This window comes from Eschrichtius robustus, chromosome 11 (genome assembly GCF_028021215.1).
Source record: "Eschrichtius robustus isolate mEscRob2 chromosome 11, mEscRob2.pri, whole genome shotgun sequence".
NCBI lineage: Eukaryota > Metazoa > Chordata > Mammalia > Artiodactyla > Eschrichtiidae > Eschrichtius > Eschrichtius robustus.
Genome location: NC_090834.1, coordinates 16,829,338 through 16,844,582, shown reverse-complemented (window position 1 = coordinate 16,844,582; position 15,245 = coordinate 16,829,338).

Here is a 15,245-nt window from a genome sequence, read left to right as displayed (position 1 = left end):
TCAGCATTTTCAGACCCTATTTGGCCCCTGTGGTGTGGGTCGCTCTAGAGTTTTCCCTGCTGCCTGAGTTCTTTCTTGAGTCTTGCAGTCTGTTCCCAGCTGTTCCCAACCAGTGCTTCTAGCACCCTCGAAACAGATGTCCAGGACCATCCTACTGGAGTAGGAAAAGCTCGGGGGGCTGGCCCGGCCTGGGGAGGGCACAGGAACACCAGACCACACACAGACCTCTGCTCCTATATCTGTCACCCAGGCCTTTTGTCACCCTGGGTCTGCTGGCTGGTGGGGTCCTCAAAGGACTATGCTGGCAGCCAAATTCTCCTTTTTGGCAAATTCTCTACTCCTTTTAGAATCTAAGCTGATTTATTTGTTCTCTTTAGAGCATTTACTTTCTCGTGTATAAATATTGGGCCATGGGGTCGGAACTTGTGCTCCGCAGACAGGAGTGGTGACAGCCGCGACAGTGGTTTATTTTTAAATAAAAATTGGAAAGTTACAAGGCTCCTGAGGTATTCTGCATTTCTATTTTTCATTCAAAAGAAGAAGAAAAAAAAAAAAAAGGCAGGGGAGAAAAAAGGATGGGGGTGGGGGTGGGGAAATATGGCCTGTATCTCTGCTTCCATTCTTCAGGGCTTCCTGTTTTCATCTCCTTCTCCTGCCTCCCTTCCCTGGCACTTGGCATCTCTGTAAAGAAAGGGAAGGGGTGATTACTTCTAAGAAGGGAGTGGAGGATCTGTTCAAGCCGAGCATTAGGCATGCAGCCCCTGAGCAAGTTGCATGCATAGTAAAATATTACCTTAATAACATACTCACAGAGAGCTATGTGTAAATGGTAACAGCTGCTTTTGTGATGACCGTGTTATAAATGATTGCAGCCCTGGTCATTAATAATGCATTTGAACAATAACAACTTGATTCCAAGGAGGAAGTTCAGCCTTTCATTTTTTTCCTGGCATGCGAATTCACTCTTGCTGTTCTGTAAAGTAACTGGGCCCAAGGATTGAAGGCCCACACTGGGCCTTCAGAACCAGGAGCATTTCAGCCCATTCCTGGCTCCCAGCCAGGTAAAATGGGGCTTCCAGAACCCACCCTAGTGCTTCCGCTACACCCACAGTGTTAACCTTGCAGCTGGCCTACACCTTTTAAGCCTCTCCACCTCCCCTTGGACCTAAAGTATCAGGAACCTGCCACTCTGACGGTAGCTCGAGGGTGGACACCCCATGAGATATCAGGATCCTGGAAGTTTCCCAGCAGGTGGTGTTGATTATTCAAGGGTTACTTTTCTTTAACATGTCTGAGGTTACTGTTCTGCCTGAACGACAGTACAGACCCTTTAGGATGTCATATGAGGAAATGTCACAGTCCAGCTCCAAACCCTTGGCCACATATCCTGCCACTCTTACTCCACACTATTCTAATTACTCCAAACTTCTCAGGGTTTCAAAAACATTCCCTTCTATTTAAGACCTTTGTACCTTGGCCTATGCTGTTCTCTCGGTTCTATCTATACAACTCCTACTCATCCTTCAAGACCCTGGCCAAATATCCCCCCTTTCTCTACCTCCCCAGGGCAGGGTTAGTTGTTCCATCCTCTGTAATCTTATCTATACTATAGCATTTTGCACAACTCTGGCACTAGTCATACCACACACTGTAATACTTTGTTTACATGGGGTTTTTCTCCCTGAGCTTGGAGCTTATTAAGGGCAAGAAATATGTGTTAGTATCTTTTATATCTCCATTCCCTACTGCAGTGCTCAGTAATCATTAAATATTCAGTAAGTGTTGAATGAAAGAATGAACAATCATTCAATAAATATGTTTTCTTATGTTTGATAATATTTTGGGGCCCTGGATCCTGAGCTGGAATCAGATACTCCTGTGAAGGCTAGTTCCTGCCCACCGGGGTGCCCCCTTGAAGCATTGTGATCCTGAGTTGGGGCAGCCCAAAGGTGTTTAGTGGTTACCAGCATCTATGGGAGTATAGCCCGTGGGCCCAGGCATCTTCCATGCTACACAGATCATAGTCTGATACTGCCTGCCCCTCTTAAGACAAAAGTTTCTCCTAGGAAAGGGAGAAGGAGGGATAAACCAGGAGTATGGGATTAACGAATGCAAACTACTATACATAAAATAGATAAGCAGCAAGGATTTACTGTACAGCACAGAGAACTCTAGTCAATATCTTGTAATAACCTGTAATGGAAAATAATCTGCAAAACTATATATGTATTACTGAATCACTTTGCTGTATACATGAAACTAACACAATATAGTAATCAACTATACTTCAATTTAAAAAAAAGTTTGTCTTATAACTGCCTTGCTCCCTGTCTCTCCACCTCTCCTCTCCTACTTAAACTTCACACAATTTATTACGGGCCTCAATATACAAAAGATATGCACCTTGGGTAAGTTTTACGCACACAGACCCATAATATTCAATTCATTTGGCATGCCTTCAATATAGGGCAGACTTCTATCATTGTTTCTGGCTCCCCTTCCTGTATACTCTCCTTTCAACCTCCGATTCTAGCCCAGAGGCTTTTCTTTAGTTTTCGTAATCATTGGGAAAGTAAGATCTCTTTTCCCTGGACCCTAAGTTCATTCCTCCACGCAGCCATCTGAACCCAACAGGAGTCCTTCTGCGCTGGAGCCTCAGAACTACAATGAATTAGGCCCTCCCTTCTCTGGGTATAAAGACCCCACAGTTAGTTCTCTGAAACTGCCCCTGTTTTAACTACTTCTTCCTGCTCTAAAAGCTTTTTCTTGCTTCTGCGTTTTATGACTGTACTCTAAAACCACTCTCATCTCTTCCTGTTCTAAAACTTCATCATCCTTTCGGAATCCATGTTTTCTCTACGAGTCCTAATTTTTTACAACTCTGACCTTGGATCATCGCTTACTCCATCTGTTCTTCCTGGCCTGGCTTTCCATCAGAATTGCCAATCCAAGGACTCATCTTTCAGCCCAATTTCTCTCCTCAGATTAAAAAAAAAAAAAAAAATCAGAAGGCGTTTGCACATCTATAGCTTCAGGAATTTACTTTATTTATTTATAACTAACTTGCTCTCTTACAAAAAGGATTTAAAACAGTTTGCAAAGATGCAAACGATATGGCAAGATAAAATAAACAAAAAACAGGTTTGAAAAAAGAAGAAGAGGCAAAAGTAAAGCAAGGTTAGGAGAAGCTGATGGAACCATGAGTGAGGTGCCCTGTGGCATCGTGAAGTCCCAGCTACCTGCTGATGGTGGCCATGGATTTCACCATGGGTATCCCACGGTCAAAACAAGAGGGGAATGAGAACACTTACGAAATTCAGTATCCAGGAGACAAAAGTGAATCTAAGTTTCTCATGAAAACTACAAACATTTAAGGTACCAATGCTAGAGTCAGATTTCTGCTCTAAGGCTTGGGCTAGGTTCTCTTAATAAAGCAGTTTCTCCACAGCGATCTTAGACTAAACACTGATGAATGTTCTTTATGCAAACTTGTTCTTATTAGAAAAGTTCAGCAAATTTTAACTTAGTAGGAGTGTTGAGAGGATAGTCAAGCACCGGACTGGTGTTTGAACTCAGTGATCTTGGAGCTTCCCTTCAACTTGAGTTTCTAGGTGCGCTGATGGTTACACAGCCAGGTAATATGTGATCCCTGCCCTCAGGGAGCTTACACTCTCACAGGACTGCTGCTCTCACATCTGAATGCACAAGAATATCACTGGGATACATGCTGAAAATGTGCCCTGCCCCAGGCAGGGCACCAGAGCCTGTATTTTTAACAAGCCCCTTTGTGATTCTCATACAGATGCTTCAGGTAAGAACTATGGTGATGGGGAACCAGAGCACCGGTCATCAATCCACAGTGCAAAGCATCAAATCTAAATGCTAAAAACAAGAGCCTGAAGGGTGGAGCAATCACTCTGGCAGGTGTGCTAAGAGAAGGAGATGGTGGTCATGTTTGAGCTGAGCTCTGAGACATGAGTAAGAGCAGACACAGGATAAGTGAGGGGCACTTTCATGCAGAGGAAATAGACTAGGCAAAAACTCAGGAGTGGAGAAGTGCAATGCTTGTTTAAGGAAAAACGAATAGATCAGATTGACTAGGGTATAAAGTCTATGTAGAGGAAATAGTAGAGAATAAGTCCAGAAAGGTAGGTTGGGGACAAATTATGGAGGGCTTTGAATGACAGACTGATGAATGGGAGCTGTACTTAGTAGGCAATGGGGAGCCATTGAAGGCTTTAGAGCCCCAGGATGATGTGATCAAAGTAGTACTTGAGGAAGATTAATTTGGTTGTAGTGTTTGGAATGAATTTGAGAATATGAGGACTGCACAGGGTTTGGTCCATAAAAGGCACCCTGTAAATGCTTGTTGAATAAAATGTTTGACTAGAGCAAAGAAAATGTCATTGCAAAAGTCTAGGTGCAAGGTGATAAAGACATTAAAGAACTAACAATAAGAAATAAAGAGCAAGGGAAGAAGTCTGTGACATTCATAGCAGAAATTACAGACCAGGATGACCTGCTGTGCAGGGTGAAGAGAAGAAAAGAGTCATTGTTTGCTCTCGAGTTTGGAACCTGAGCTACCGGGAGACCTGTGGGTCCACTCCCTGTACCAAGAAAGTCAGAGGAGGCCCTGGTTGTGGTAAAAGGTGATGAGTCTTTGAATTGGGAATGGGAATTGGAGCTTACAGGAGAGATCAGGGCTAGCAATTCTGGCCCAGGCGGAGCGGCTTCTGCAGGAACATAGGCTGGAAGGTAGCATCTAGAGCAGTTGCCCACACTTCAGTGTTGGGAGAAGAAAAACGAGTCATCCTAGGAGACACAAGGATGCTCCTGAATGGTGGGGACTAATTTAGAGTCTGGAATTCAAGGGAGAGGGGCATTTAAAGAAGGAAGCACTGAGAGCAGTGCTCTAGGCTGCCGACAGGTGGGGACACACCGCAGCTGAGGCTGCGCTTTGGGATTTAGCAATTAGGTTGTCACCGCTGACCTTTGAGAGAGTAGTTTCAATGAGCAATGGGGGTGTTATTTCAGTTCCATTCATCAAGCCCCCAATTAGACGAGGGGTCCTCAATCCATATGCCTCATTTTTGAAGATTTCTCTCTTTTTCTTTGCCCTACCTCTACCTGTTCCTTCCACTGTTGGCTCCTGGCTAGACCCACTCCCTCCTCCAACTGCATAGGGCACAAGGGAGCCCTTAAGGCTATCGGCCTTTGGTAAAACCTCAACGACTGTGAAATTCCATCACCCAAGCAATATAAGCGGGTGCAGCCCAGAATCAGTTTCTTCCAGGCCTGCTGCCTGCTGTCCTTCTGGCCTGGTTCCCTTTATACTCATGGCCAGAGTTCAATGCCAACGTCAACAGCTTGTTTTATGTTTGACAGTTTATAGTTCTCCTTCTCACTATATTTATCAGGACTATTTGGTTGCAAGTAACAGAAACTCAATTTGAATTGTCTTATTTTAACAAAGGGAATTTACTGGCACATGTACCTGGGGACTTTAGCTACTACTGGATTCAGGGGCTCAGGTGATGTCATCAGGATTCTTTTTCTCTGTGTCCACACTCTGCCTGTCTCTGCTTGGCTTCTTTACTTCCTGCTACAGAGAGGTCTTTTTCAGGTGTCGGGGAAGGTTTCCATCTCTAGCTCCCCCTGGCCCCCAGCACTCGGGCTGGAAAAAAATCCCAGGCAGGGAAGAACAATGATTGGCCAGACATGGTCCCAGGCCCATCCTTGAACCATCACTGTGCCCAAGGGCATGAGGAGCAATAATTGGCTGGCCCTGGATTGCAGGCCATCTCTGCTCCTAGGGGTCAACAGCATCCCGTTAGAATCACACGACTGACATGGCACAGAAGCAGTTTCCCAAAGGAAGGAGGAATGTCGGTAGGTGACGGTGGTGAGGGGTCAGTTCCAAACAACAGATTGTCCAATGACACCCCATCTACTTGGCTTACAGCTTCTCTGTCACCCTGGTGAGACTGTGCCTATATGTCTCACTTTCCCATCACTGCCCCAATTAGTGGGCAGAGAACTAAAGATGAAACTGAATGCCAAGGCTTCCCCCTCCTCCTCCTCTCTGGGCTCGCTTCGTGACAGCCATCACCTACGTGGGTATGTCTCCTGATTTCCAGCGGCCCCAGGCTGCGGTGGCAGGGGAGGCTTAGATCAGAGTGGTAATGGGCTGGCTGAGGTGTGTGAGAGCAGAGGCTGAGCCAGCCCCGGCTGCTGAGCCAGGCAAGATGAAGGTGCCATAAGCCAGGAGCCGGAGGGCAGATTGCCCACTCTCTGCCTGAATCCGCAGGAGGACTTGGTGCTTTCTGAGGGCCTGAGTTGACTTGCTCTGTGACCTTAGGCTAGACACTTAATTGCTCAGGGCGGCTTCCCTTCACTCTCCACCTGGAAGCAGAATAGTGACATGACTGAGTGGGCAGAAGCTGCATCTTTTCAGGGGGTGTGTTGGCTTGGAGGTTGGTTCTCTGGAAACTGGCTCCCCATCCACGCTGTACCCCTGAGCGTGGGCCCCCTGGCTCTGGGCCCACAAGCCTGCTTGGTAGAGAGCAGGTCTCTGAAGATCTTTGGCTTAAGATTTTCTGATTTCAACCTCCTGAACTATTTGCTGTTGCAACTGAGCTGGGAAATAGATGACCTTTTTCAGGGTGATAGTTGGGAGTGGGCGTGTAGGTTTCAAGGTGCTTAAAAGCATGTGCTTTCAGAGCCTGGGGTGTCTAGTGCCACAGAGGCCCTAAGGAGGGGCGGGGGTTTGGGGGGGTTGGTGGGTTTTTATAACCGCTGTTCCCTCTGGTCCCCTCCTCTCCAGGTTCAGCACCAGGAACAGTTACATGATGCCCTTGGGGAGTGTTCTCAGAATACAGACCCACCAGAGTGCTGGGAGGGGGAGGCAGGTAACCCAGGTCGGGTTACAGTCAAGCAAAGGGGGAGGATTTACCTGCCAATCATAGGCGTGTATCCGCCTTTACCCTCTGCCCTGCCAAGCCCTGGAGTGTGCTGCTCAAACTTTAGTGTGCTTTGGCAACCACCAGGTGTGGTAGAAGGAAATGCATATTCCAGGTCACCACCTCTAGAGAATATGAATCGGTAGGTCCGGTGAGGGGTTCTAGAAGCCTGCATTTTCAACAAGCAGCTCAGGTGATCCTGATATCAGTGGGAGCAGATTCTGAGTGAAGGAAGAGGGTAGGGCTCTGGGCCTTTCATCTTTGTTTGATTGGAACAGCTTAACTTTTATCCGCTTTGTACACTGAGGTTCTAGACAGGTGTACATTAGAACAAACAGGCTCATGATCTCAAAGAAATTTGAAAACTGCTGAACAAAAGCCATCTAATCACCTTGGCAAATTTAGAGTCCAGGCTTCTCAGCCTTGCGTTCAAGGCCTTCCATGACCTAATGCCTCTCAGGGAGGTTTCAGCCACAGGCAGCTCAGTATTTCCCAAACATGCTTCCTACATCCTTCCCATAGTCCTTTTCCTGCAGGAAGCCTTCCAGGACTACACTAGAAAGCCAGGGTCCGTGAGTGCTCCGGGAAGCTGGAGGGGGAGGGGCGGAGGGTACGCCCTCTGAGCACATCCCTCCAACATGTTACCTTTTCGTGAAATTTGCCAAGGTCTCATCTTGACTTAATGGGGGTCAAGAGGAAATAGTGAAAGTAAGGGACAGGGAGACTAGAAGTCAAATGGCATAGAAAGCCCCTCCCTTCCCCATACCCTGCTCCTGGGTCTCTCACCCTGTACTAGGACCTCGTGATGACCCTGGGTAGGGGGAGTCAAACGTTTGCCTGATCAAACCATCAGGAGGGCAGAGCCGATGGACCCCATCCCCCCAGCTTTCGCAGCACCCCACTCTCCCAGGCACAGGCACTGTACACTGTCTTTCCCCCAGCAGCATGAAAATATGCCGGACTGGGCGCCGGTGAGTGAGGCTGGAGGGGCCTGCCAGCCCCAATGCTGGGAGAGCTGGGCCTCTGGATTCTGTTCCCCTTTGCTGGGGGGAAGAAGCATGAAAGGGGAGCCGAGAACACAGGGTTCTCTCATCCCGAGAGCTGTCAGCCTGACCAGAGTGGGTGTTCATTTTCAGAATAAATAATCAACTCAAAAAATGTACCAAATTCATTTTCAGATTGGCTTGTCAGATCCACGTTTGCCCAGGACGAGCTGGTTGAATAAAATGTATCTTGGGGAGCAAGGTGAGCCAGCCTGTCTCATTTCCTCAGGGACATCTTGTAAATAAGGGCCATTCCTGAGGCCGGAAGCAGAGAATTCCCCAGAACAGATTGAATTCTGGCTTTGTCCTAATGAACGTCAATATTTATTACCAAAGGCATTGTGCTCCTTGGAGTAATAGAGCATTTCACCATCTCAGCGCCCGCCGGTTGCCTTCCCAGGTACCAAATGCTATGTAATTGCTGCTCATAAAGGCAGCAGACAATATTGCCAGGGAAACTCACTTCTGGCTGTAAATCTTCATCTTCAAAACCAGCAGAGTTTTGCTTTCCAGTTTGGAGGGTGTCCCTGAGGGCAGGGCCCACCCAGATTTTCTGGTTTTCCTCCTCTGGCAGGGAGCCTCCCAAACCCCTCTGGGGAGAGGAAGGGGGCTCCTCCTGGGATCAGAATGAGGGCATCAGCCAGCAAAGGCTGGAAAGGCGGAGGAGTGATGGAAGCTACCGTCCCCACCACAACTCTGAGCTGAGGGAGAGACAGAGAGTTGGAAGGGCCTATGAACTTGTCCCGTCAACGCTCTTACTCTGTAAATGAGGAAGCAGAGGCTCAGAGAGAGGCGGTTTTTTTTAAGGTCGCGCAGTTCCCAGGCCAGTGCCCTTCACATTTGGCCACACCGTCTCCTGGGGATTAAACAGTGAGCTCCAAAGAACTCCCTGAACTGGCTGCTGCCTGCGAGGGTCAGTGGTTCCCAGCTGGACACTTCCCTTGACTCCTGGTAAGTCTGGAGCCCTACTGCCAAGGGGCCTGGCTTCTTGGGGCCTTGTCCAGGCAGGGTGCTTCTTCTAGTTGATGTAAGCCTACAAGCTGCCCTCACCTGTCTTGGAGAAACCTCTGGAAACCAACTCCAGATTCTGCCCCTCAGCTGAAACATTCTTGCGAGCAACAGTCTTACGTGGAGAATTTGTACAAGGAAAAAGAGATTAGCTTCAGCTTTTCCTCAGAGTGAATAATCCTGTTGTTTCTAGTAGGACCTTAGCTCCACTAAGGGTAGAGGCGTGTGCCTCTCCAAGAAGGGGTTTGGAAGGGTCAAGGAGAGCCTGAAACGCGTGAACTCAGGACACCAGGCTGGGCCAAGTTCAGCTTCTGGATCTGCTTCCTTTCCTTTTGCCAACTTGCTAAGGACAGAGATGGCCCGGGGCAGAGACACAAAATGGGTTTTAGAGAGTGATGTCATGTTGTTCCCAGATACCAGATCGCTCTGCAGAAAATGCCTGCCTGCTGTTATGGGAGTTGTGTTGGAGAGAATTGTAACTTTTGACAATGGGCATCTCATCTTGCACAGATGCGTCCTTTATAGAATCTGCCAGCAAGATTACAGAGGCATCGCAGTGTAATGGGAAGAGGAGTCAATAATTCTGGGGTTATTGATTGTAACCAGATCTATTCTTCTTTTTTAATTTATATTTTATCCACTTTCTTCAACCTGCTTTTTTTTTTAAACCCATACTCACAAAAGCACCTGCTGGATCAAATGCAGTTGATTACATTTTTAAAATGATGGGAGTAATTTGCTGCTCTTAGGAGAGTCTGGGGCATGGCAGTATGTGGCTAGAGGGGGAGGGAAATGCATGCAGGGGGCAGGGTGGGGGAAGAAGTAGAAAGGAGGGAGGAAGGCATGGTCAGGGGAGGGCACGGAGCAGCGCAGGGGAACGCCCCCATTCGGCCCGGCTGACCCTGCACGCCCTGAAGCCAAGATCTGATGAAGACTTCATTAGAGATTCAGACTTCCCACAGTTCCTGGCCCCACTGGGGGTTAGTGCATCCCAGAGGATAAATTCTCATCTCTCAGAGCTTACTTCCTCCAGGATATTTTTCCTGATAAGGCAAATGGAAACACTGGTGGGTTAGGGCAGGTAGCCCATGCACACGAGTATCCATGTACATACCCTCGTGCGTGTGCTCAGTTGTACATATATATATATTTTTTTCATATTCTTTTCCTTTATGATTTATCACAGGATATCATATATAGTTCCCTGTGCTATACAGCAGGACCTTGTTGTTTAACCATCCTATACGTAATAGTTTGCCTCTGTTAATCCCAAACTCCCAGGCCTTCCCTCCCCCACCCTCATGTACATCTCCATTACAAAATATGTATGTATAGCACACAGCAGACAACTTGATGTTTATAATTGTTGGATTGGACTGTGTGGGATGAGCTTGTAAGCGCTTAAAAAATGGATTATGCATTTTCGATGTCCCCAATATCCTTTTTGTCTCTAACCCACTACACAGTGTAGCATAATAAAACCAGTGGGTATTTGCTGAATAATCCTCAGTGAGTTAAGTGGTCACTTGAACATTCTCTCCTTGTGGAGAAGTGACCAGGGACTTCTCCGCTCATCAAAATAGGCACAATGTGACTTTGATTCAATTTCAGTTTCTAAATCACCCTATGACTGTATTTCCATTTATTTCTCTTCCAGTTGATGAGAATCCCAGCCTAACAGAGGCAACTAGATCTGTGATCGTGAACTAGATCACAGAAGGCCCAAGTTCAGAGGCCCCTTAGAGATTGCCTCCTCCAGATCTGTCACTGTCCAGAAGAGGAAATTGGGTCCCAGAGAGATTAAAATGACCTGCCCCAAGGCCAGCAACTGGTTTGGGTTAAAATCAGGAGCATTTCAGTGTATTTTCCCCATGCACAATTGTTCTCTTTTCTTCCTCTTACTTCATTTTCTTCTATAGACAGTAGCAGGGCCTGGTCACCGATGTCTCTCCCTCTACTTCCCCAAACTTGCTCACAGCTTCCTGCTCTCTCCTGTTTGCTTCTAGATGGATTAGAAAACAGCAGGGGCTTGAGGAAAGTGTAAGAGGCAGAAACGGAGCTAGATTTAGGGTCATCATTACCCATCAACTCATTTTGTGTAGGCCTGGACCACTTGTTTTCTACGCTGGGGCTGGTACTGACATTCTGTGGGGTGAGGTTTTGAGGTCAAGTAAAGAGAGAAAGAAAGAAAGATCGTCATGTCATTTTGCTTTTTGGGTGGGCAAAAATACTGCACAAGAATTCTGGATTGTGTTTCCACATCTAAGATGTGGGGGAGATTTGGGAATGGATGAGAAAGAACGAGGGGTACATTTTTTTCTCACTCTAAGGCTTGATTGTAATATGACACCAAGGGGACCTACAAGGATGACCATGATCCCCTGGCTGGCCTTGACTTCTCATCTGTCCCTGTTAGCACCCCCCATTGCCAACTGCTCAAGCCATTATCCAGAGACCTACACTGTCTTTTTTCTTTATCCCTGTTCTCTCTGAGATGATACCAATCACTTTGAATCAGAAGACTTGAGAATGAAACTAATCTCTTACACTTAGTAGCTATGTGATCTTGGGCATATCACTTAATTTCTCTAAATCTCAGTTATTTCACTTGTAAAGGAAGGGTAAATATGCCTATTCTCCCTACCTTACTGAGGCATTGAGAACCAACACTCATAGTTTGAATAATAACATGGCATGAGTTAGACTGTGCCACATACATGTAAGAGACTTAAAAAATCAAGCTGTTTATTTTAGAGCAGTTTTAGATTTATAGAAAAAGATGGTTCAGAGAGATTTCATATAACCCACACTTAGTTACTTCTATTATTAACATCTTCTATTAGTATGGTACATTTGTTACAATTAATGGCCCAATATTGACAAATTATTATTATGAAGTCTGTAGTTTATTTGAATTTCCTTAGTTTTTACCTACTGTCCTCTGTTCCAGGATCGCATTCAGATACAACATTACAGGTAGTTGTCATTTCTCTTTAGGTTCCTCTTGGCTGTGGCCACTTCTCAAACTTTCCTTGTTTTTGATGACCTTGACGGTTCTGAGGAGGACTCTGTAGAATGACCCTCAGATGTGATTTTTCTGATGTTTTGTTCATGATTAGACTGGGATTCTGGGTTTTATCCAGGATAGATCATGCCCGAGACTTTAATTATATGTATTGATGTTATTTTAGAGTTACATTTTGTCCTTAAGAAAAGGACCCCTGATTTAGAGCCCTTCCCAACAGTGTCTGGGTTGCATGGGCCCCCTCTTGGCCCTGGAATAAGACTCCTGGTAGGGTTTTCTTTGAAATATAAGAAACTCTTTCCCTCCAGTCCACTGAATCTGTCTTTCTGGTCACCTGGGCCTGACACTAATGAGCTGTTAATAACATGACCGTTACCCATGCAAATGAAGTAAGCCAGGCTGGGTGGGGAGGTACTGCGGTGACAGCCCGTTCCCTTCGAGTGCTAAGTAATGAATCATGTTGCTGTGGTTATTAACCGCCTTAACTGAGGTGCCACAGGAGCTGACCCCACGGGCCCCTGGGTTCCTGGTTTATTTACATCAGCAGCCCATTTCCCAGGAGACGCTGGGCATGCAAGGGGTTAATCACCTCATCTCTATATTAAGGGAGCAGTGAGGTATCAGGGACTACAAAGAAAAGAGTCTAACTCTCCATTTGGGTGCTGACTCCTGTGTGTTTTGAGAGAGTTACTTACCCTCTCTGTGTCTCACTTTCTCTTCTGGATGCTCGTAAGTGATGGCTCTTGTGAATTTGCCTCTTCCTTGTTGTAACGTGGTCTGGGGGAATGGTGGTGCTGATGCAGGTTTATAGTCTGGACTGTTTTGCACTCAATTTACCTGTTTCTGACTTGTGGGACAGGGTAACAGATCTGAATGGGGACTGACAGGCACCCCTCACTGGAATGTTTGTATAGAGCGGGACCTGCCTTCATGGGTAGATGTGCTGTCGTTTCTCTTGTTCAGTCCAATGCCTCTGAATCACCTCTATCGAGGCAGAGCTTGTCTGATTTGCAAAGAAAGGCTGGAAGACTTGGCATCTCTGTGCTGACATCAACCCTAGGTAAGCATTCTCCACTCCGTTCCAGCCCACTCAGCTCTGCATCTGGATTGTTTCTTTGCCAGATACTGCATGTTACCTATGGGTTCTCTCTACTCTTAGGTTTGTCTGGGCTTCCTGTTTCCTTCCTGTCCTCGGGCGCTGTACTGTGTCCTTTTAGTTCCTTTCGCCACTGTCTAGAACCCTCTGGACACTGCTGCCTGACTCATGGGGCCATTCCAGCCTGATCCAAACCTTCTACCTTCAGGCCCTGCTTTCTCAGCTGGCACTTCTTACTCTACCCTACATTGGTCCCCAGGCAGCAACTCCTAACTGGGAGCAGGTCCAGCTGTGTCAGGGCCAGAAACTGGGGGTCCCAGAGGAGCTCCTGTCACTCAGTCCCCCTGTCATGGGCAGGGTCCCCCGGTGCCATGTTGGCACAGGCTGACTTATAAGGGCACGTCCTCCCTACCTGCTTGCCCAGCTGTGTTTGCATGTACACATGATGCCGTGCCAGACAAGCAAGTTCAGAGCCACTTAGGGGGATGATCAGATCCCTCAGTGAGTTTGTTTTAGAGTCTGTCAGGGACAGTGATATCAAATAGAGGGGTTTTTGCCCCAACCACATGCCTTGGCATCCATCCAGGTCATTAAAAGGAAACAGGCGATGGAAAGAAATGAGATGGTGGACAATTAAGGGACACATTATTTCCTCCTATTCTCCAGTTGTTAGACTTCCACAAGGAAGGGAGAAATTTAATGCCTACTATATGTTGAGTTCTTTACTACACTATTCCTGGTCTGCCATTTCTTCTCTCCTCTATGGTACCTTCATTCACCCAAGTTATTACTAGAAACCTCAGCTTCATCCCAAACACCTCCCCTTTCTTTACACTCCCAATAGTCATTCATTTCCTAAATCTCATTTATTGTCTTTATACCATGCTCATAGGGTTGTAGAAATCATTTTTATTTTATGGGTAAGGAATGAAATTCAGAGACACAGAAATCTTACTGAGGTCACAGAACTAGTAGGTGGATGAGTGATGTTTTAACCTGGTTTGTCTTCCTCCACAGTCCTTGGCAATTCATTGATCGACAGACGCTTAGCGGCCCCTATGACGAGGATGGTGCTAGATGCTGGAGGACAAGTCATGGTCTTTACTCAGGGACCCTGTAGTCCAGGAGCAGGGGGAAATATGTCCAAAAAAGCCAGAATACAGTGGAGGAATTGCCTGGCTCTGTGAGAGCACAGAGAAGAGATTGACTAACTGCTAGAGGAAAGTCAGGAAAAACTTGGTGGAGGAGGTGATGACTTTGGATCGGAGTCTCGAAGGTTGGGAGAAGTTGGCCAGTTAGACTAGAAGGGAGAGAGAAATCTGTTATAGGAACAAACACGAACAAAGCCGTGGACACAAGACAGAGCATGTGAGGAAAACCACAAACTCCTGTGACTGGTGATGGCACGTGGTATCAGGGGAACTGTGAGATCACATGCCGGGTGAGGAGTCTTAGCTTTTTCCTGAAGTCTGAGAGGGAAAGAGGTGCAGTCATGAAGGTGCCTTAAAAAAGGAACTGGCAGGAGTGTGGAGTGTGTACATGTTTGTGTGAGTGCATATGTATTTGTGAAGAAGCACTAAAACCATGGAGACCAATTAAGAGGCTTTTCCCACAGGTTTCAGGAAAGGTGATAAGGGCCTGGACCAAGCAACAGCAGAGGGGATGGTGGAGAGGGGGCGGAGTTGACAAATCATTCTGTTAGACAATAGAACGGACTCAGAGATGAATGCGCTGGTGGGGAGACGTGAGAAAAAGGGAGATGTTTGGGACGATCATGAAGTTTCTAATTAAATAACTTGGGTGAATGATGGTACCATTAAGTCAGATAAGGAATGGGAGAGGAAAATAGTGAGGTCAATTTGGGAGATTTTGGTGGAGAGCTTCATGTGGTGCTGCTGCTTTCTGAGCATAATGACGGGGAGGAAGGATAGAGTTGGGGCAATGGTCAGAGAGACGGGGGGGTCTCCTACGACATGGTCAGGGCCCGGGCTAATACTCCTGGCCAGCAAGTCAAGGTTTGGTTTGGAAGAAGCCACAGCACCATCTGCAAAGCTGTTCCTCGTTCCCAGTCCTCTGGTCACATCGACACCCCTCTCTGCTTGTCATGAGTCAGG